Source organism: Colletes latitarsis, chromosome 3 (genome assembly GCF_051014445.1).
Source record: "Colletes latitarsis isolate SP2378_abdomen chromosome 3, iyColLati1, whole genome shotgun sequence".
NCBI classification, from domain to species: domain Eukaryota; kingdom Metazoa; phylum Arthropoda; class Insecta; order Hymenoptera; family Colletidae; genus Colletes; species Colletes latitarsis.
Genome location: NC_135136.1, coordinates 9,532,567 through 9,556,870, shown reverse-complemented (window position 1 = coordinate 9,556,870; position 24,304 = coordinate 9,532,567).

The following is a 24,304-nucleotide window of genomic DNA, read 5'->3' as shown; positions in this document are numbered from 1 at the left end:
TATCAAGACCAGGTTTTATTGAATGTTTCAGTGTGGTACCACATTACTACGTGAACCAAACCAGAAAAAACCCAGGATCCGTTCATCAAGTATGTGAAGAATGCGAAAGTATGAGTCTGATGAGTGAAAATCTCGGGGCTAACCTAGACCTAACAAGCGTTATCCTCCAAAAAAAAATTGATGCAAACCAGGTTTAATGGACTGTTTCAGTGTGGTACCTATTTACTACGTGATCAAAGCAGAAAAAACCCAGGATCCGTTCAACAAGTATGTGAAGAATGCGAAAGTATGAGTCTGATCAGTGAAAATCTCAGGCCTTACCTAGACCTAACTTGCGTTGTCCTCTAAAATATTGATGGAAACCAGGTTTCATTGACTGTTTCTGTGTGGTACTACATTACTACGTGATGCAATCCAGAAAAAGCCCATGATCTAGCCATCAAGTATGAGAAATATGCGAAAGAATGAGCCTGATGAGAGCAAATCCCAGACCTAACCTAGACCTAACATGCGTTATCCTCTAAAATATTGAGCGAAACCAGGTTTAATGGACTGTTTCAGTGTGGTACCACACTACTTCGTGATCCAAACCAGAAAAAACCCAGGATCCGTTCAACAAGTATGTGAAGAATGCGAAAGTATGAGTCTGATGAGTGAAAATCCCAGGCCTAACCTAGACCTAACATGCGTTATCCTCTAAAATATTGATCGAAACCTGGTTTAATCGACTGTTTCAGTGTGGTACCACATTACTATGTGATCCAAACCAGAAAATAACCCAGGATCTGTTCAACGAGTATGTGAAGTGTGCGAAAGTATGAGTCTGATGAGGTCAAATCCCAGACCTATCCCAGACCTAACTTGCGTTATCCTCTAAAATATTGTTCGAAACCAGGTTTAATCGACTGTTTCAGTGTGGTACCACATTACTACGTGAACCAAACCAGAAAAAACCCAGGATCCGCTCAACAAGTATGTGAAGAATGCGAAAGTATGACCCTGATGAGTCCAAATCCCAGGCCTAACCTAGACCTAACATGCGTTATCTTCTAAAATATCGATCGAAACCAGGTTTAATGGACTGTTTCCGTGTGGTACCACATTACTACGTGATCCAAACAAGAAAAAGCCCAGGATCTAGCCATGAAGTATGAAAAATATGCGAAAGTATGAGCCTGATGAGGGCAAATCCTAGACCTATCCCAGACCTAACATGCGTTATCCTCTAAAATATTCATCGAAACCAGGTTTAATGGACTGTTTCAGTGTGGTACCACATTACTACGTGATCCAAAGCAGAAAAAACCCTGGATTAGGTCAACATGTATGTTAAAACTGCGAAAGTATGACCCTGATGAGTCCAAATCCCAGGCCTAACCTAGACATAACTTACGTTACCCTCTAAAATATTGATCGAAACCAGGTTTAATGGACTGTTTCAGCGTGGTACCACATTACTACGTGCTACAAACCAGAAATAGCCCAGGATCTAGCCATGATGTATGAGAAAGATGCGAAAGTATGAGCATGATGTGGGCAAATTCTAGACCTGACCCAGACCTAACATGCGTTATCCTCTAAAATATTTATCAAGACCAGGTTTTATTGAATGTTTCAGTGTGGTACCACATTACTACGTGAACCAAACCAGAAAAAACCCAGGATCCGTTCATCAAGTATGTGAAGAATGCGAAAGTATGAGTCTGATGAGTGAAAATCTCGGGGCTAACCTAGACCTAACAAGCGTTATCCTCCAAAAAAAAATTGATGCAAACCAGGTTTAATGGACTGTTTCAGTGTGGTACCTATTTACTACGTGATCAAAGCAGAAAAAACCCAGGATCCGTTCAACAAGTATGTGAAGAATGCGAAAGTATGAGTCTGATCAGTGAAAATCTCAGGCCTTACCTAGACCTAACTTGCGTTGTCCTCTAAAATATTGATGGAAACCAGGTTTCATTGACTGTTTCTGTGTGGTACTACATTACTACGTGATGCAATCCAGAAAAAGCCCATGATCTAGCCATCAAGTATGAGAAATATGCGAAAGAATGAGCCTGATGAGAGCAAATCCCAGACCTAACCTAGACCTAACATGCGTTATCCTCTAAAATATTGAGCGAAACCAGGTTTAATGGACTGTTTCAGTGTGGTACCACACTACTTCGTGATCCAAACCAGAAAAAACCCAGGATCCGTTCAACAAGTATGTGAAGAATGCGAAAGTATGAGTCTGATGAGTGAAAATCCCAGGCCTAACCTAGACCTAACATGCGTTATCCTCTAAAATATTGATCGAAACCTGGTTTAATCGACTGTTTCAGTGTGGTACCACATTACTATGTGATCCAAACCAGAAAATAACCCAGGATCTGTTCAACGAGTATGTGAAGTGTGCGAAAGTATGAGTCTGATGAGGTCAAATCCCAGACCTATCCCAGACCTAACTTGCGTTATCCTCTAAAATATTGTTCGAAACCAGGTTTAATCGACTGTTTCAGTGTGGTACCACATTACTACGTGAACCAAACCAGAAAAAACCCAGGATCCGCTCAACAAGTATGTGAAGAATGCGAAAGTATGACCCTGATGAGTCCAAATCCCAGGCCTAACCTAGACCTAACATGCGTTATCCTCTAAAATATTGATCCAAACCAGGTTTAATGGACTGTTTCAGTGTGGTACCACACTACTTCGTGATCCAAACCAGAAAAAACCCAGGATCCGTTCAACAAGTATGTGAAGAATGCGAAAGTATGAGTCTGATGAGTGAAAATCCCAGGCCTAACCTAGACCTAACATGCGTTATCCTCAAAAGTATTGATCGAAACCAGGTTTAATCAACAGTTTCAGTGTGGTACCACATTACTACGTGATCCAAACCAGAAAAAAACCCAGGAGCTGTTCAACAAGTACATAAAGAATGCGAAATTATGTGTCTGATGAGGGCAAATCCCAGGCCTATCCTAGACCTAACATGCGTTATCTTCTAAAATATCGATCGAAACCAGGTTTAATGGACTGTTTCCGTGTGGTACCACATTACTACGTGATCCAAACAAGAAAAAGCCCAGGATCTAGCCATGAAGTATGAAAAATATGCGAAAGTATGAGCCTGATGAGGGCAAATCCTAGACCTATCCCAGACCTAACATGCGTTATCCTCTAAAATATTCATCGAAACCAGGTTTAATGGACTGTTTCAGTGTGGTACCACATTACTACGTGATCCAAAGCAGAAAAAACCCTGGATTAGGTCAACATGTATGTTAAAACTGCGAAAGTATGACCCTGATGAGTCCAAATCCCAGGCCTAACCTAGACATAACTTACGTTACCCTCTAAAATATTGATCGAAACCAGGTTTAATGGACTGTTTCAGCGTGGTACCACATTACTACGTGCTACAAACCAGAAATAGCCCAGGATCTAGCCATGATGTATGAGAAAGATGCGAAAGTATGAGCATGATGTGGGCAAATTCTAGACCTGACCCAGACCTAACATGCGTTATCCTCTAAAATATTTATCAAGACCAGGTTTTATTGAATGTTTCAGTGTGGTACCACATTACTACGTGAACCAAACCAGAAAAAACCCAGGATCCGTTCATCAAGTATGTGAAGAATGCGAAAGTATGAGTCTGATGAGTGAAAATCTCGGGGCTAACCTAGACCTAACAAGCGTTATCCTCCAAAAAAAAATTGATGCAATCCAGGTTTAATGGACTGTTTCAGTGTGGTACCTATTTACTACGTGATCAAAGCAGAAAAAACCCAGGATCCGTTCAACAAGTATGTGAAGAATGCGAAAGTATGAGTCTGATCAGTGAAAATCTCAGGCCTTACCTAGACCTAACTTGCGTTGTCCTCTAAAATATTGATGGAAACCAGGTTTCATTGACTGTTTCTGTGTGGTACTACATTACTACGTGATGCAATCCAGAAAAAGCCCATGATCTAGCCATCAAGTATGAGAAATATGCGAAAGAATGAGCCTGAAGAGAGCAAATCCCAGACCTAACCTAGACCTAACATGCGTTATCCTCTAAAATATTGAGCGAAACCAGGTTTAATGGACTGTTTCAGTGTGGTACCACACTACTTCGTGATCCAAACCAGAAAAAACCCAGGATCCGTTCAACAAGTATGTGAAGAATGCAAAAGTATGAGTCTGATGAGTGAAAATCCCAGGCCTAACCTAGACCTAACATGCGTTATCCTCTAAAATATTGATCGAAACCTGGTTTAATCGACTGTTTCAGTGTGGTACCACATTACTATGTGATCCAAACCAGAAAATAACCCAGGATCTGTTCAACGAGTATGTGAAGTGTGCGAAAGTATGAGTCTGATGAGGTCAAATCCCAGACCTATCCCAGACCTAACATGCGTTATCTTCTAAAATATCGATCGAAACCAGGTTTAATGGACTGTTTCCGTGTGGTACCACATTACTACGTGATCCAAACAAGAAAAAAACCCAGGAGCTGTTCAACAAGTACATAAAGAATGCGAAATTATGTGTCTGATGAGGGCAAATCCCAGGCCTATCCTAGACCTAACATGCGTTATCTTCTAAAATATCGATCGAAACCAGGTTTAATGGACTGTTTCCGTGTGGTACCACATTACTACGTGATCCAAACAAGAAAAAGCCCAGGATCTAGCCATGAAGTATGAAAAATATGCGAAAGTATGAGCCTGATGAGGGCAAATCCTAGACCTATCCCAGACCTAACATGCGTTATCCTCTAAAATATTCATCGAAACCAGGTTTAATGGACTGTTTCAGTGTGGTACCACATTACTACGTGATCCAAAGCAGAAAAAACCCTGGATTAGGTCAACATGTATGTTAAAACTGCGAAAGTATGACCCTGATGAGTCCAAATCCCAGGCCTAACCTAGACATAACTTACGTTACCCTCTAAAATATTGATCGAAACCAGGTTTAATGGACTGTTTCAGCGTGGTACCACATTACTACGTGCTACAAACCAGAAATAGCCCAGGATCTAGCCATGATGTATGAGAAAGATGCGAAAGTATGAGCATGATGTGGGCAAATTCTAGACCTGACCCAGACCTAACATGCGTTATCCTCTAAAATATTTATCAAGACCAGGTTTTATTGAATGTTTCAGTGTGGTACCACATTACTACGTGAACCAAACCAGAAAAAACCCAGGATCCGTTCATCAAGTATGTGAAGAATGCGAAAGTATGAGTCTGATGAGTGAAAATCTCGGGGCTAACCTAGACCTAACAAGCGTTATCCTCCAAAAAAAAATTGATGCAAACCAGGTTTAATGGACTGTTTCAGTGTGGTACCTATTTACTACGTGATCAAAGCAGAAAAAACCCAGGATCCGTTCAACAAGTATGTGAAGAATGCGAAAGTATGAGTCTGATCAGTGAAAATCTCAGGCCTTACCTAGACCTAACTTGCGTTGTCCTCTAAAATATTGATGGAAACCAGGTTTCATTGACTGTTTCTGTGTGGTACTACATTACTACGTGATGCAATCCAGAAAAAGCCCATGATCTAGCCATCAAGTATGAGAAATATGCGAAAGAATGAGCCTGAAGAGAGCAAATCCCAGACCTAACCTAGACCTAACATGCGTTATCCTCTAAAATATTGAGCGAAACCAGGTTTAATGGACTGTTTCAGTGTGGTACCACACTACTTCGTGATCCAAACCAGAAAAAACCCAGGATCCGTTCAACAAGTATGTGAAGAATGCAAAAGTATGAGTCTGATGAGTGAAAATCCCAGGCCTAACCTAGACCTAACATGCGTTATCCTCTAAAATATTGATCGAAACCTGGTTTAATCGACTGTTTCAGTGTGGTACCACATTACTATGTGATCCAAACCAGAAAATAACCCAGGATCTGTTCAACGAGTATGTGAAGTGTGCGAAAGTATGAGTCTGATGAGGTCAAATCCCAGACCTATCCCAGACCTAACTTGCGTTATCCTCTAAAATATTGTTCGAAACCAGGTTTAATCGACTGTTTCAGTGTGGTACCACATTACTACGTGAACCAAACCAGAAAAAACCCAGGATCCGCTCAACAAGTATGTGAAGAATGCGAAAGTATGAGTCTGATGAGTGAAAATCCCAGACCTAACCTAGACCTAACATGCGTTATCCTCTAAAATATTGATCCAAACCAGGTTTAATGGACTGTTTCAGTGTGGTACCACACTACTTCGTGATCCAAACCAGAAAAAACCCAGGATCCGTTCAACAAGTATGTGAAGAATGCGAAAGTATGAGTCTGATGAGTGAAAATCCCAGGCCTAACCTAGACCTAACATGCGTTATCCTCAAAAGTATTGATCGAAACCAGGTTTAATCAACAGTTTCAGTGTGGTACCACATTACTACGTGATCCAAACCAGAAAAAAACCCAGGAGCTGTTCAACAAGTACATAAAGAATGCGAAATTATGTGTCTGATGAGGGCAAATCCCAGGCCTATCCTAGACCTAACATGCGTTATCTTCTAAAATATCGATCGAAACCAGGTTTAATGGACTGTTTCCGTGTGGTACCACATTACTACGTGATCCAAACAAGAAAAAGCCCAGGATCTAGCCATGAAGTATGAAAAATATGCGAAAGTATGAGCCTGATGTGGGCAAATCCTAGACCTATCCCAGACCTAACATGCGTTATCCTCTAAAATATTCATCGAAACCAGGTTTAATGGACTGTTTCAGTGTGGTACCACATTACTACGTGATCCAAAGCAGAAAAAACCCTGGATTAGGTCAACATGTATGTTAAAACTGCGAAAGTATGACCCTGATGAGTCCAAATCCCAGGCCTAACCTAGACATAACTTACGTTACCCTCTAAAATATTGATCGAAACCAGGTTTAATGGACTGTTTCAGCGTGGTACCAAATTACTACGTGCTACAAACCAGAAATAGCCCAGGATCTAGCCATGATGTATGAGAAAGATGCGAAAGTATGAGCATGATGTGGGCAAATTCTAGACCTGACCCAGACCTAACATGCGTTATCCTCTAAAATATTTATCAAGACCAGGTTTTATTGAATGTTTCAGTGTGGTACCACATTACTACGTGAACCAAACCAGAAAAAACCCAGGATCCGTTCATCAAGTATGTGAAGAATGCGAAAGTATGAGTCTGATGAGTGAAAATCTCGGGGCTAACCTAGACCTAACAAGCGTTATCCTCCAAAAAAAAATTGATGCAAACCAGGTTTAATGGACTGTTTCAGTGTGGTACCTATTTACTACGTGATCAAAGCAGAAAAAACCCAGGATCCGTTCAACAAGTATGTGAAGAATGCGAAAGTATGAGTCTGATCAGTGAAAATCTCAGGCCTTACCTAGACCTAACTTGCGTTGTCCTCTAAAATATTGATGGAAACCAGGTTTCATTGACTGTTTCTGTGTGGTACTACATTACTACGTGATGCAATCCAGAAAAAGCCCATGATCTAGCCATCAAGTATGAGAAATATGCGAAAGAATGAGCCTGATGAGAGCAAATCCCAGACCTAACCTAGACCTAACATGCGTTATCCTCTAAAATATTGAGCGAAACCAGGTTTAATGGACTGTTTCAGTGTGGTACCACACTACTTCGTGATCCAAACCAGAAAAAACCCAGGATCCGTTCAACAAGTATGTGAAGAATGCGAAAGTATGAGTCTGATGAGTGAAAATCCCAGGCCTAACCTAGACCTAACATGCGTTATCCTCTAAAATATTGATCGAAACCTGGTTTAATCGACTGTTTCAGTGTGGTACCACATTACTATGTGATCCAAACCAGAAAATAACCCAGGATCTGTTCAACGAGTATGTGAAGTGTGCGAAAGTATGAGTCTGATGAGGTCAAATCCCAGACCTATCCCAGACCTAACTTGCGTTATCCTCTAAAATATTGTTCGAAACCAGGTTTAATCGACTGTTTCAGTGTGGTACCACATTACTACGTGAACCAAACCAGAAAAAACCCAGGATCCGCTCAACAAGTATGTGAAGAATGCGAAAGTATGAGTCTGATGAGTGAAAATCCCAGACCTAACCTAGACCTAACATGCGTTATCCTCTAAAATATTGATCCAAACCAGGTTTAATGGACTGTTTCAGTGTGGTACCACACTACTACGTGATCCAAACCAGAAAAAACCCAGGATCTGTTCAACAAGTATGTGAAAAATGCGAAAGTATGATCCTGACGAGGGCAAATCCTAGACCTAACCCAGACCTAACATGCGTTATCCTCAAAAATATTGATCGAAACCAGGTTTAATGGACTGTTTCAGTGTGGTACCACATTACTACGTGATCCAAACTAGAAAAAACCCAGGATCTGTTCAACGAGTATGTGAAGTGTGCGAAAGTATGAGTCTGATGAGGTCAAATCCCAGGCCTAACCTAGACCTAACATGTGTTATCCTCTAAAATATTGATCGAAACCAGGGTTAATCGACTGTTTCAGTGAGGTACTACATTACTACGTGATGCAATCCAGAAATAGCCCAGGATCTAGCCATGAAGTATTAGAAATATGCGAAAGTATGAGCCTGATGAGGGCAAATCCCAGACCTTACCCTCACGTAACATGCGTTATCCTCTAAAATATTTATCAAGACCAGGTTTAATGGACTGTTTCAGTGTGGAACCACATTACTATGTGTTCCAAACCAGAAAAAACCCAGGATCTGTTCAACAAGTATGTCAAAAACGCGAAAGTATGACCCTGATGAGGGCAAATCCCAGGCCTAACCTAGACCTAACATGCATTATCCTCTAAAATATTGATCGAAACCAGGTTTAATGGACTGTTTCAGTGTGGTACCACATTACTATGTGTTCCAAACCAGAAAAAACCCAGGATCTGATCAAGAAGTATGTGAAAAACGCGAAAGTATGAGCCTGATGAGGGCGAATCCCAGACCTATCCCAGACCTAACATGCATTATCCTCTAAAATATTGATCGAAACCAGGTTTAATGGACTGTTTCAGTGTGGTACCACATTACTATGTGTTCCAAACCAGAAAAAACCCAGGATCTGTTCAACGAGTATGTGAAAAACGCGAAAGTATGAGCCTGATGAGGGCGAATCCCAGACCTATCCCAGACCTAGATTGCGTTATCCTCCAAAATATTGATCGAAACCCGGTTTAATGGACTGTTTCAGTGTGGTACCACTTTACTACGCGATCCAAAGCAGAAAAAACCGTCGATCAGGTCAACATGTATGTTAAAACTGCGAAAGTATGACCCTGATGAGGGCAAATCCCTGGCCTAACCTAGACCTAACATGCGTTATCCTCAAAAATATTGATCGAAACCAGGCTTAATCAACAGTTTCAGTGTGGTACCACATTACTACGTGATCCAAACCAGAAAAATACCCAGGAGCTGTTCAACAAGTACGTAAAGAATGCGAAATTATGTGTCTGATGAGGGCAAATCCCAGGCCTATCCTAGACCTAACATGCGTTATCTTCTAAAATATCGATCGAAACCAGGTTTAATGGACTGTTTCCGTGTGGTACCACATTACTACGTGATCCAAACCAGAAAAAGCCCAGGATCTAGCCATGAAGTATGAAAAATATGCGAAAGTATGAGCCTGATGAGGGCAAATCCTAGACCTATCCCAGACCTAACATGCGTTATCCCCTAAAATATTCATCGAAACCAGGTTTAATGGACTGTTTCAGTGTGGTACCACATTACTACGTGATCCAAACCAGAAAAAACCGAGGATCTGTTCAACAAGTATGTGAAAAACGCGAAAGTATGAGCCTGATGAGGGCGAATCCCAGACTTATCCCAGACCTAACTTGCGTTATCATCTAAAATATTGATCGAAACCAGGTTTAATCGACTGTTTCAGTGTGGTACCACATTACTACGTGATCGAAACCAGAAAAAAACCCAGGATCTTGTCAACGAGTATGAGAAGTGTGCGAAAGTATGAGTCTGATGAGGGCAAATCCCAGACCTGTCCCAGACCTAACATGCGTTATCCTCTAAAATATTTATCAAGACCAGGTTTAATTCAATGTTTCAGTGTGGTACCACATTACTACGTGAACCAACCCAGAAAAAACCCTGTATCTGTTCAACAAGTATGTGAAAAATGCGAAAGTATGATCCTGACGAGGGCAAATCCTAGACCTAACCCAGACCTAACATGCGTTATCCTCAAAAATATTGATCGAAACCAGGTTTAATGGACTGTTTCAGTGTGGTACCACATTACTACGTGATCCAAACTAGAAAAAACCCAGGATCTGTTCAACGAGTATGTGAAGTGTGCGAGAGTATGAGTCTGATGAGGTCAAATCCCAGGCCTAACCTAGACCTAACATGTGTTATCCTCTAAAATATTGATCGAAACCAGGGTTAATCGACTGTTTCAGTGAGGTACTACATTACTACGTGATGCAATCCAGAAATAGCCCAGGATCTGGCCATGAAGTATTAGAAATATGCGAAAGTTTGAGCCTGATGAGGGCAAATCCTAGACCTTACCCTGACGTAACATGCGTTATCCTCTAAAATATTTATCAAGACCAGGTTAAATGGACTGTTTCAGTGTGGTACCACTTTACTACGCGATCCAAAGCAGAAAAAACCGTCGATCAGGTCAACATGTATGTTAAAACTGCGAAAGTATGACCCTGATGAGGGCAAATCCCAGGCCTAACCTAGACCTAACATGCGTTATCCTCAAAAATATTGATCGAAACCAGGTTTAATCAACAGTTTCAGTGTGGTACCACATTACTACGTGATCCAAACCAGAAAAAAACCCAGGAGCTGTTCAACAAGTACGTAAAGAATGCGAAATTATGTGTCTGATGAGGGCAAATCCCAGGCCTAACCTAGACCTAACATGCATTATCCTCTAAAATATTGATCGAAACCAGGTTTAATGGACTGTTTCAGTGTGGTACCACATTACTATGTGTTCCAAACCAGAAAAAACCCAGGATCTGATCAAGAAGTATGTGAAAAACGCGAAAGTATGAGCCTGATGAGGGCGAATCCCAGACCTATCCCAGACCTAACATGCATTATCCTCTAAAATATTGATCGAAACCAGGTTTAATGGACTGTTTCAGTGTGGTACCACATTACTATGTGTTCCAAACCAGAAAAAACCCAGGATCTGTTCAACGAGTATGTGAAAAACGCGAAAGTATGAGCCTGATGAGGGCGAATCCCAGACCTATCCCAGACCTAGATTGCGTTATCCTCCAAAATATTGATCGAAACCCGGTTTAATGGACTGTTTCAGTGTGGTACCACTTTACTACGCGATCCAAAGCAGAAAAAACCGTCGATCAGGTCAACATGTATGTTAAAACTGCGAAAGTATGACCCTGATGAGGGCAAATCCCTGGCCTAACCTAGATATAACTTTCGTTATCCTCTAAAATATTGATCGAAACCAGGTTTAGTGGACTGTTTCAGTGTGGTACCACATTACTGCGCGATCCAATCCAGAAAAAACCCAGGATCTGTTCAACATGTATGGAAAAATGCGAAAGTATGTCCCGCATGAGGGCAAATCCCAGACCTATCCCAGACCTAACATGCGTTATCCTCTAAAATATTGATCGAAACCAGGTTTAATGGACTGTTTCAGCGTGGTACCACATTACTACGTGCTACAATCCAGAAATAGCCCAGGATCTAGCCATGATGTATGAGAAAGATGCGAAAGTATGAGCATGATGTGGGCAAATTCTAGACCTGACCCAGACCTAACATGCGTTATCCTCTAAAATATTTATCAAGAGCAGGTTTTATTGAATGTTTCAGTGTGGTACCACATTACTACGTGAACCAAACCAGAAAAAACCCAGGATCCGTTCATCAAGTATGTGAAGAATGCGAAAGTATGAGTCTGATGAGTGAAAATCTCGGGGCTAACCTAGACCTAACAAGCGTTATCCTCTAAAATATTGATGCGAACCAGGTTTAATGGACTGTTTCAGTGTGGTACCTATTTACTGCGTGATCAAAAGCAGAAAAAACCCAGGATCCGTTCAACAAGTATGTGAAGAATGCGAAAGTATGAGTCTGATCAGTGAAAATCTCAGGCCTTACCTAGACCTAACTTGCGTTGTCCTCTAAAATATTGATGGAAACCAGGTTTCGTTGACTGTTTCAGTGTGGTAGTACATTACTACGTGATGCAATCCAGAAAAAGCCCATGATCTAGCCATCAAGTATGAGAAATATGCGAAAGAATGAGACTGATGGGAGCAAATCCCAGACCTAACCTAGACCTAACATGCGTTATCCTCTAAAATATTGAGCGAAACCAGGTTTAATGGACTGTTTCAGTGTGGTACCACACTACTTCGTGATCCAAACCAGAAAAAAACCCAGGATCCGTTCAACAAGTATGTGAAGAATGCGAAAGTATGAGTCTGATGAGAGCAAATCCCAGACCTAACCTAGACCTAACATGCGTTATCCTCTAAAATATTGAGCGAAACCAGGTTTAATGGACTGTTTCAGTGTGGTACCACACTACTTCGTGATCCAAACCAGAAAAAACCCAGGATCCGTTCAACAAGTATGTGAAGAATGCGAAAGTATGAGTCTGATGAGTGAAAATCCCAGGCCTAACCTAGACCTAACATGCGTTATCCTCAAAAGTATTGATCGAAACCAGGTTTAATCAACAGTTTCAGTGTGGTACCACATTACTACGTGATCCAAACCAGAAAAAAACCCAGGAGCTGTTCAACAAGTACATAAAGAATGCGAAATTATGTGTCTGATGAGGGCAAATCCCAGGCCTATCCTAGACCTAACATGCGTTATCTTCTAAAATATCGATCGAAACCAGGTTTAATGGACTGTTTCCGTGTGGTACCACATTACTACGTCATCCAAACCAGAAAAAGCCCAGGATCTAGCCATGAAGTATGAAAAATATGCGAAAGTATGAGCCTGATGAGGGCAAATCCTAGACCTATCCCAGACCTAACATGCGTTATCCTCTAAAATATTCATCGAAACCAGGTTTAATGGACTGTTTCAGTGTGGTACCACATTACTACGTGATCCAAAGCAGAAAAAACCCTGGATTAGGTCAACATGTATGTTAAAACTGCGAAAGTATGACCCTGATGAGTCCAAATCCCAGGCCTAACCTAGACATAACTTACGTTACCCTCTAAAATATTGATCGAAACCAGGTTTAATGGACTGTTTCAGCGTGGTACCACATTACTACGTGCTACAAACCAGAAATAGCCCAGGATCTAGCCATGATGTATGAGAAAGATGCGAAAGTATGAGCATGATGTGGGCAAATTCTAGACCTGACCCAGACCTAACATGCGTTATCCTCTAAAATATTTATCAAGACCAGGTTTTATTGAATGTTTCAGTGTGGTACCACATTACTACGTGAACCAAACCAGAAAAAACCCAGGATCCGTTCATCAAGTATGTGAAGAATGCGAAAGTATGAGTCTGATGAGTGAAAATCTCGGGGCTAACCTAGACCTAACAAGCGTTATCCTCCAAAAAAAAATTGATGCAAACCAGGTTTAATGGACTGTTTCAGTGTGGTACCTATTTACTACGTGATCAAAGCAGAAAAAACCCAGGATCCGTTCAACAAGTATGTGAAGAATGCGAAAGTATGAGTCTGATCAGTGAAAATCTCAGGCCTTACCTAGACCTAACTTGCGTTGTCCTCTAAAATATTGATGGAAACCAGGTTTCATTGACTGTTTCTGTGTGGTACTACATTACTACGTGATGCAATCCAGAAAAAGCCCATGATCTAGCCATCAAGTATGAGAAATATGCGAAAGAATGAGCCTGATGAGAGCAAATCCCAGACCTAACCTAGACCTAACATGCGTTATCCTCTAAAATATTGAGCGAAACCAGGTTTAATGGACTGTTTCAGTGTGGTACCACACTACTTCGTGATCCAAACCAGAAAAAACCCAGGATCCGTTCAACAAGTATGTGAAGAATGCGAAAGTATGAGTCTGATGAGTGAAAATCCCAGGCCTAACCTAGACCTAACATGCGTTATCCTCTAAAATATTGATCGAAACCTGGTTTAATCGACTGTTTCAGTGTGGTACCACATTACTATGTGATCCAAACCAGAAAATAACCCAGGATCTGTTCAACGAGTATGTGAAGTGTGCGAAAGTATGAGTCTGATGAGGTCAAATCCCAGACCTATCCCAGACCTAACTTGCGTTATCCTCTAAAATATTGTTCGAAACCAGGTTTAATCGACTGTTTCAGTGTGGTACCACATTACTACGTGAACCAAACCAGAAAAAACCCAGGATCCGCTCAACAAGTATGTGAAGAATGCGAAAGTATGAGTCTGATGAGTGAAAATCCCAGACCTAACCTAGACCTAACATGCGTTATCCTCTAAAATATTGATCCAAACCAGGTTTAATGGACTGTTTCAGTGTGGTACCACACTACTACGTGATCCAAACCAGAAAAAACCCAGGATCTGTTCAACAAGTATGTGAAAAATGCGAAAGTATGATCCTGACGAGGGCAAATCCTAGACCTAACCCAGACCTAACATGCGTTATCCTCAAAAATATTGATCGAAACCAGGTTTAATGGACTGTTTCAGTGTGGTACCACATTACTACGTGATCCAAACTAGAAAAAACCCAGGATCTGTTCAACGAGTATGTGAAGTGTGCGAAAGTATGAGTCTGATGAGGTCAAATCCCAGGCCTAACCTAGACCTAACATGTGTTATCCTCTAAAATATTGATCGAAACCAGGGTTAATCGACTGTTTCAGTGAGGTACTACATTACTACGTGATGCAATCCAGAAATAGCCCAGGATCTAGCCATGAAGTATTAGAAATATGCGAAAGTATGAGCCTGATGAGGGCAAATCCCAGACCTTACCCTCACGTAACATGCGTTATCCTCTAAAATATTTATCAAGACCAGGTTTAATGGACTGTTTCAGTGTGGAACCACATTACTATGTGTTCCAAACCAGAAAAAACCCAGGATCTGTTCAACAAGTATGTCAAAAACGCGAAAGTATGACCCTGATGAGGGCAAATCCCAGGCCTAACCTAGACCTAACATGCATTATCCTCTAAAATATTGATCGAAACCAGGTTTAATGGACTGTTTCAGTGTGGTACCACATTACTATGTGTTCCAAACCAGAAAAAACCCAGGATCTGATCAAGAAGTATGTGAAAAACGCGAAAGTATGAGCCTGATGAGGGCGAATCCCAGACCTATCCCAGACCTAACATGCATTATCCTCTAAAATATTGATCGAAACCAGGTTTAATGGACTGTTTCAGTGTGGTACCACATTACTATGTGTTCCAAACCAGAAAAAACCCAGGATCTGTTCAACGAGTATGTGAAAAACGCGAAAGTATGAGCCTGATGAGGGCGAATCCCAGACCTATCCCAGACCTAGATTGCGTTATCCTCCAAAATATTGATCGAAACCCGGTTTAATGGACTGTTTCAGTGTGGTACCACTTTACTACGCGATCCAAAGCAGAAAAAACCGTCGATCAGGTCAACATGTATGTTAAAACTGCGAAAGTATGACCCTGATGAGGGCAAATCCCTGGCCTAACCTAGACCTAACATGCGTTATCCTCAAAAATATTGATCGAAACCAGGCTTAATCAACAGTTTCAGTGTGGTACCACATTACTACGTGATCCAAACCAGAAAAATACCCAGGAGCTGTTCAACAAGTACGTAAAGAATGCGAAATTATGTGTCTGATGAGGGCAAATCCCAGGCCTATCCTAGACCTAACATGCGTTATCTTCTAAAATATCGATCGAAACCAGGTTTAATGGACTGTTTCCGTGTGGTACCACATTACTACGTGATCCAAACCAGAAAAAGCCCAGGATCTAGCCATGAAGTATGAAAAATATGCGAAAGTATGAGCCTGATGAGGGCAAATCCTAGACCTATCCCAGACCTAACATGCGTTATCCCCTAAAATATTCATCGAAACCAGGTTTAATGGACTGTTTCAGTGTGGTACCACATTACTACGTGATCCAAACCAGAAAAAACCGAGGATCTGTTCAACAAGTATGTGAAAAACGCGAAAGTATGAGCCTGATGAGGGCGAATCCCAGACTTATCCCAGACCTAACTTGCGTTATCATCTAAAATATTGATCGAAACCAGGTTTAATCGACTGTTTCAGTGTGGTACCACATTACTACGTGATCGAAACCAGAAAAAAACCCAGGATCTTGTCAACGAGTATGAGAAGTGTGCGAAAGTATGAGTCTGATGAGGGCAAATCCCAGACCTGTCCCAGACCTAACATGCGTTATCCTCTAAAATATTTATCAAGACCAGGTTTAATTCAATGTTTCAGTGTGGTACCACATTACTACGTGAACCAACCCAGAAAAAACCCTGTATCTGTTCAACAAGTATGTGAAAAATGCGAAAGTATGATCCTGACGAGGGCAAATCCTAGACCTAACCCAGACCTAACATGCGTTATCCTCAAAAATATTGATCGAAACCAGGTTTAATGGACTGTTTCAGTGTGGTACCACATTACTACGTGATCCAAACTAGAAAAAACCCAGGATCTGTTCAACGAGTATGTGAAGTGTGCGAGAGTATGAGTCTGATGAGGTCAAATCCCAGGCCTAACCTAGACCTAACATGTGTTATCCTCTAAAATATTGATCGAAACCAGGGTTAATCGACTGTTTCAGTGAGGTACTACATTACTACGTGATGCAATCCAGAAATAGCCCAGGATCTGGCCATGAAGTATTAGAAATATGCGAAAGTTTGAGCCTGATGAGGGCAAATCCTAGACCTTACCCTGACGTAACATGCGTTATCCTCTAAAATATTTATCAAGACCAGGTTAAATGGACTGTTTCAGTGTGGTACCACTTTACTACGCGATCCAAAGCAGAAAAAGCCGTCGATCAGGTCAACATGTATGTTAAAACTGCGAAAGTATGACCCTGATGAGGGCAAATCCCAGGCCTAACCTAGACCTAACATGCGTTATCCTCAAAAATATTGATCGAAACCAGGTTTAATCAACAGTTTCAGTGTGGTACCACATTACTACGTGATCCAAACCAGAAAAAAACCCAGGAGCTGTTCAACAAGTACGTAAAGAATGCGAAATTATGTGTCTGATGAGGGCAAATCCCAGGCCTAACCTAGACCTAACATGCATTATCCTCTAAAATATTGATCGAAACCAGGTTTAATGGACTGTTTCAGTGTGGTACCACATTACTATGTGTTCCAAACCAGAAAAAACCCAGGATCTGATCAAGAAGTATGTGAAAAACGCGAAAGTATGAGCCTGATGAGGGCGAATCCCAGACCTATCCCAGACCTAACATGCATTATCCTCTAAAATATTGATCGAAACCAGGTTTAATGGACTGTTTCAGTGTGGTACCACATTACTATGTGTTCCAAACCAGAAAAAACCCAGGATCTGTTCAACGAGTATGTGAAAAACGCGAAAGTATGAGCCTGATGAGGGCGAATCCCAGACCTATCCCAGACCTAGATTGCGTTATCCTCCAAAATATTGATCGAAACCCGGTTTAATGGACTGTTTCAGTGTGGTACCACTTTACTACGCGATCCAAAGCAGAAAAAACCGTCGATCAGGTCAACATGTATGTTAAAACTGCGAAAGTATGACCCTGATGAGTCCAAATCCCAGGCCTAACCTAGACATAACTTACGTTACCCTCTAAAATATTGATCGAAACCAGGTTTAATGGACTGTTTCAGCGTGGTACCACATTACTACGTGCTACAAACCAGAAATAGCCCAGGATCTAGCCATGATGTATGAGAAAGATGCGAAAGTATGAGCATGATGTGGGCAAATTCTAGACCTGACCCAGACCTAACATGCGTTATCCTCTAAAATATTTATCAAGAGCAGGTTTTATTGAATGTTTCAGTGTGGTACCACATTACTACGTGAACCAAACCAGAAAAAACCCAGGATCCGTTCATCAAGTATGTGAAGAATGCGAAAGTATGAGTCTGATGAGTGAAAATCTCGGGGCTAACCTAGACCTAACAAGCGTTATCCTCTAAAATATTGATGCGAACCAGGTTTAATGGACTGTTTCAGTGTGGTACCTATTTACTGCGTGATCAAAAGCAGAAAAAACCCAGGATCCGTTCAACAAGTATGTGAAGAATGCGAAAGTATGAGTCTGATCAGTGAAAATCTCAGGCCTTACCTAGACCTAACTTGCGTTGTCCTCTAAAATATTGATGGAAACCAGGTTTCGTTGACTGTTTCAGTGTGGTAGTACATTACTACGTGATGCAATCCAGAAAAAGCCCATGATCTAGCCATCAAGTATGAGAAATATGCGAAAGAATGAGACTGATGGGAGCAAATCCCAGACCTAACCTAGACCTAACATGCGTTATCCTCTAAAATATTGAGCGAAACCAGGTTTAATGGACTGTTTCAGTGTGGTACCACACTACTTCGTGATCCAAACCAGAAAAAAACCCAGGATCCGTTCAACAAGTATGTGAAGAATGCGAAAGTATGAGTCTGATGAGAGCAAATCCCAGACCTAACCTAGACCTAACATGCGTTATCCTCTAAAATATTGAGCGAAACCAGGTTTAATGGACTGTTTCAGTGTGGTACCACACTACTTCGTGATCCAAACCAGAAAAAACCCAGGATCCGTTCAACAAGTATGTGAAGAATGCGAAAGTATGAGTCTGATGAGTGAAAATCCCAGGCCTAACCTAGACCTAACATGCGTTATCCTCAAAAGTATTGATCGAAACCAGGTTTAATCAACAGTTTCAGTGTGGTACCACATTACTACGTGATCCAAACCAGAAAAAAACCCAGGAGCTGTTCAACAAGTACATAAAGAATGCGAAATTATGTGTCTGATGAGGGCAAATCCCAGGCCTATCCTAGACCTAACATGCGTTATCTTCTAAAATATCGATCGAAACCAGGTTTAATGGACTGTTTCCGTGTGGTACCACATTACTACGTCATCCAAACCAGAAAAAGCCCAGGATCTAGCCATGAAGTATGAAAAATATGCGAAAGTATGAGCCTGATGAGGGCAAATCCTAGACCTATCCCAGACCTAACATGCGTTATCCTCTAAAATATTCATCGAAACCAGGTTTAATGGACTGTTTCAGTGTGGTACCACATTACTACGTGATCCAAAGCAGAAAAAACCCTGGATTAGGTCAACATGTATGTTAAAACTGCGAAAGTATGACCCTGATGAGTCCAAATCCCAGGCCTAACCTAGACATAACTTACGTTACCCTCTAAAATATTGATCGAAACCAGGTTTAATGGACTGTTTCAGCGTGGTACCACATTACTACGTGCTACAAACCAGAAATAGCCCAGGATCTAGCCATGATGTATGAGAAAGATGCGAAAGTATGAGCATGATGTGGGCAAATTCTAGACCTGACCCAGACCTAACATGCGTTATCCTCTAAAATATTTATCAAGACCAGGTTTTATTGAATGTTTCAGTGTGGTACCACATTACTACGTGAACCAAACCAGAAAAAACCCAGGATCCGTTCATCAAGTATGTGAAGAATGCGAAAGTATGAGTCTGATGAGTGAAAATCTCGGGGCTAACCTAGACCTAACAAGCGTTATCCTCCAAAAAAAAATTGATGCAAACCAGGTTTAATGGACTGTTTCAGTGTGGTACCTATTTACTACGTGATCAAAGCAGAAAAAACCCAGGATCCGTTCAACAAGTATGTGAAGAATGCGAAAGTATGAGTCTGATCAGTGAAAATCTCAGGCCTTACCTAGACCTAACTTGCGTTGTCCTCTAAAATATTGATGGAAACCAGGTTTCATTGACTGTTTCTGTGTGGTACTACATTACTACGTGATGCAATCCAGAAAAAGCCCATGATCTAGCCATCAAGTATGAGAAATATGCGAAAGAATGAGCCTGATGAGAGCAAATCCCAGACCTAACCTAGACCTAACATGCGTTATCCTCTAAAATATTGAGCGAAACCAGGTTTAATGGACTGTTTCAGTGTGGTACCACACTACTTCGTGATCCAAACCAGAAAAAACCCAGGATCCGTTCAACAAGTATGTGAAGAATGCGAAAGTATGAGTCTGATGAGTGAAAATCCCAGGCCTAACCTAGACCTAACATGCGTTATCCTCTAAAATATTGATCGAAACCTGGTTTAATCGACTGTTTCAGTGTGGTACCACATTACTATGTGATCCAAACCAGAAAATAACCCAGGATCTGTTCAACGAGTATGTGAAGTGTGCGAAAGTATGAGTCTGATGAGGTCAAATCCCAGACCTATCCCAGACCTAACTTGCGTTATCCTCTAAAATATTGTTCGAAACCAGGTTTAATCGACTGTTTCAGTGTGGTACCACATTACTACGTGAACCAAACCAGAAAAAACCCAGGATCCGCTCAACAAGTATGTGAAGAATGCGAAAGTATGAGTCTGATGAGTGAAAATCCCAGACCTAACCTAGACCTAACATGCGTTATCCTCTAAAATATTGATCCAAACCAGGTTTAATGGACTGTTTCAGTGTGGTACCACACTACTACGTGATCCAAACCAGAAAAAACCCAGGATCTGTTCAACAAGTATGTGAAAAATGCGAAAGTATGATCCTGACGAGGGCAAATCCTAGACCTAACCCAGACCTAACATGCGTTATCCTCAAAAATATTGATCGAAACCAGGTTTAATGGACTGTTTCAGTGTGGTACCACATTACTACGTGATCCAAACTAGAAAAAACCCAGGATCTGTTCAACGAGTATGTGAAGTGTGCGAAAGTATGAGTCTGATGAGGTCAAATCCCAGGCCTAACCTAGACCTAACATGTGTTATCCTCTAAAATATTGATCGAAACCAGGGTTAATCGACTGTTTCAGTGAGGTACTACATTACTACGTGATGCAATCCAGAAATAGCCCAGGATCTAGCCATGAAGTATTAGAAATATGCGAAAGTATGAGCCTGATGAGGGCAAATCCCAGACCTTACCCTCACGTAACATGCGTTATCCTCTAAAATATTTATCAAGACCAGGTTTAATGGACTGTTTCAGTGTGGAACCACATTACTATGTGTTCCAAACCAGAAAAAACCCAGGATCTGTTCAACAAGTATGTCAAAAACGCGAAAGTATGACCCTGATGAGGGCAAATCCCAGGCCTAACCTAGACCTAACATGCATTATCCTCTAAAATATTGATCGAAACCAGGTTTAATGGACTGTTTCAGTGTGGTACCACATTACTATGTGTTCCAAACCAGAAAAAACCCAGGATCTGATCAAGAAGTATGTGAAAAACGCGAAAGTATGAGCCTGATGAGGGCGAATCCCAGACCTATCCCAGACCTAACATGCATTATCCTCTAAAATATTGATCGAAACCAGGTTTAATGGACTGTTTCAGTGTGGTACCACATTACTATGTGTTCCAAACCAGAAAAAACCCAGGATCTGTTCAACGAGTATGTGAAAAACGCGAAAGTATGAGCCTGATGAGGGCGAATCCCAGACCTATCCCAGACCTAGATTGCGTTATCCTCCAAAATATTGATCGAAACCCGGTTTAATGGACTGTTTCAGTGTGGTACCACTTTACTACGCGATCCAAAGCAGAAAAAACCGTCGATCAGGTCAACATGTATGTTAAAACTGCGAAAGTATGACCCTGATGAGGGCAAATCCCTGGCCTAACCTAGACCTAACATGCGTTATCCTCAAAAATATTGATCGAAACCAGGCTTAATCAACAGTTTCAGTGTGGTACCACATTACTACGTGATCCAAACCAGAAAAATACCCAGGAGCTGTTCAACAAGTACGTAAAGAATGCGAAATTATGTGTCTGATGAGGGCAAATCCCAGGCCTATCCTAGACCTAACATGCGTTATCTTCTAAAATATCGATCGAAACCAGGTTTAATGGACTGTTTCCGTGTGGTACCACATTACTACGTGATCCAAACCAGAAAAAGCCCAGGATCTAGCCATGAAGTATGAAAAATATGCGAAAGTATGAGCCTGATGAGGGCAAATCCTAGACCTATCCCAGACCTAACATGCGTTATCCCCTAAAATATTCATCGAAACCAGGTTTAATGGACTGTTTCAGTGTGGTACCACATTACTACGTGATCCAAACCAGAAAAAACCGAGGATCTGTTCAACAAGTATGTGAAAAACGCGAAAGTATGAGCCTGATGAGGGCGAATCCCAGACTTATCCCAGACCTAACTTGCGTTATCATCTAAAATATTGATCGAAACCAGGTTTAATCGACTGTTTCAGTGTGGTACCACATTACTACGTGATCGAAACCAGAAAAAAACCCAGGATCTTGTCAACGAGTATGAGAAGTGTGCGAAAGTATGAGTCTGATGAGGGCAAATCCCAGACCTGTCCCAGACCTAACATGCGTTATCCTCTAAAATATTTATCAAGACCAGGTTTAATTCAATGTTTCAGTGTGGTACCACATTACTACGTGAACCAACCCAGAAAAAACCCTGTATCTGTTCAACAAGTATGTGAAAAATGCGAAAGTATGATCCTGACGAGGGCAAATCCTAGACCTAACCCAGACCTAACATGCGTTATCCTCAAAAATATTGATCGAAACCAGGTTTAATGGACTGTTTCAGTGTGGTACCACATTACTACGTGATCCAAACTAGAAAAAACCCAGGATCTGTTCAACGAGTATGTGAAGTGTGCGAGAGTATGAGTCTGATGAGGTCAAATCCCAGGCCTAACCTAGACCTAACATGTGTTATCCTCTAAAATATTGATCGAAACCAGGGTTAATCGACTGTTTCAGTGAGGTACTACATTACTACGTGATGCAATCCAGAAATAGCCCAGGATCTGGCCATGAAGTATTAGAAATATGCGAAAGTTTGAGCCTGATGAGGGCAAATCCTAGACCTTACCCTGACGTAACATGCGTTATCCTCTAAAATATTTATCAAGACCAGGTTAAATGGACTGTTTCAGTGTGGTACCACTTTACTACGCGATCCAAAGCAGAAAAAACCGTCGATCAGGTCAACATGTATGTTAAAACTGCGAAAGTATGACCCTGATGAGGGCAAATCCCAGGCCTAACCTAGACCTAACATGCGTTATCCTCAAAAATATTGATCGAAACCAGGTTTAATCAACAGTTTCAGTGTGGTACCACATTACTACGTGATCCAAACCAGAAAAAAACCCAGGAGCTGTTCAACAAGTACGTAAAGAATGCGAAATTATGTGTCTGATGAGGGCAAATCCCAGGCCTAACCTAGACCTAACATGCATTATCCTCTAAAATATTGATCGAAACCAGGTTTAATGGACTGTTTCAGTGTGGTACCACATTACTATGTGTTCCAAACCAGAAAAAACCCAGGATCTGATCAAGAAGTATGTGAAAAACGCGAAAGTATGAGCCTGATGAGGGCGAATCCCAGACCTATCCCAGACCTAACATGCATTATCCTCTAAAATATTGATCGAAACCAGGTTTAATGGACTGTTTCAGTGTGGTACCACATTACTATGTGTTCCAAACCAGAAAAAACCCAGGATCTGTTCAACGAGTATGTGAAAAACGCGAAAGTATGAGCCTGATGAGGGCGAATCCCAGACCTATCCCAGACCTAGATTGCGTTATCCTCCAAAATATTGATCGAAACCCGGTTTAATGGACTGTTTCAGTGTGGTACCACTTTACTACGCGATCCAAAGCAGAAAAAACCGTCGATCAGGTCAACATGTATGTTAAAACTGCGAAAGTATGACCCTGATGAGGGCAAATCCCTGGCCTAACCTAGATATAACTTTCGTTATCCTCTAAAATATTGATCGAAACCAGGTTTAGTGGACTGTTTCAGTGTGGTACCACATTACTGCGCGATCCAATCCAGAAAAAACCCAGGATCTGTTCAACATGTATGGAAAAATGCGAAAGTATGTCCCGCATGAGGGCAAATCCCAGACCTATCCCAGACCTAACATGCGTTATCCTCTAAAATATTGATCGAAACCAGGTTTAATGGACTGTTTCAGCGTGGTACCACATTACTACGTGCTACAATCCAGAAATAGCCCAGGATCTAGCCATGATGTATGAGAAAGATGCGAAAGTATGAGCATGATGTGGGCAAATTCTAGACCTGACCCAGACCTAACATG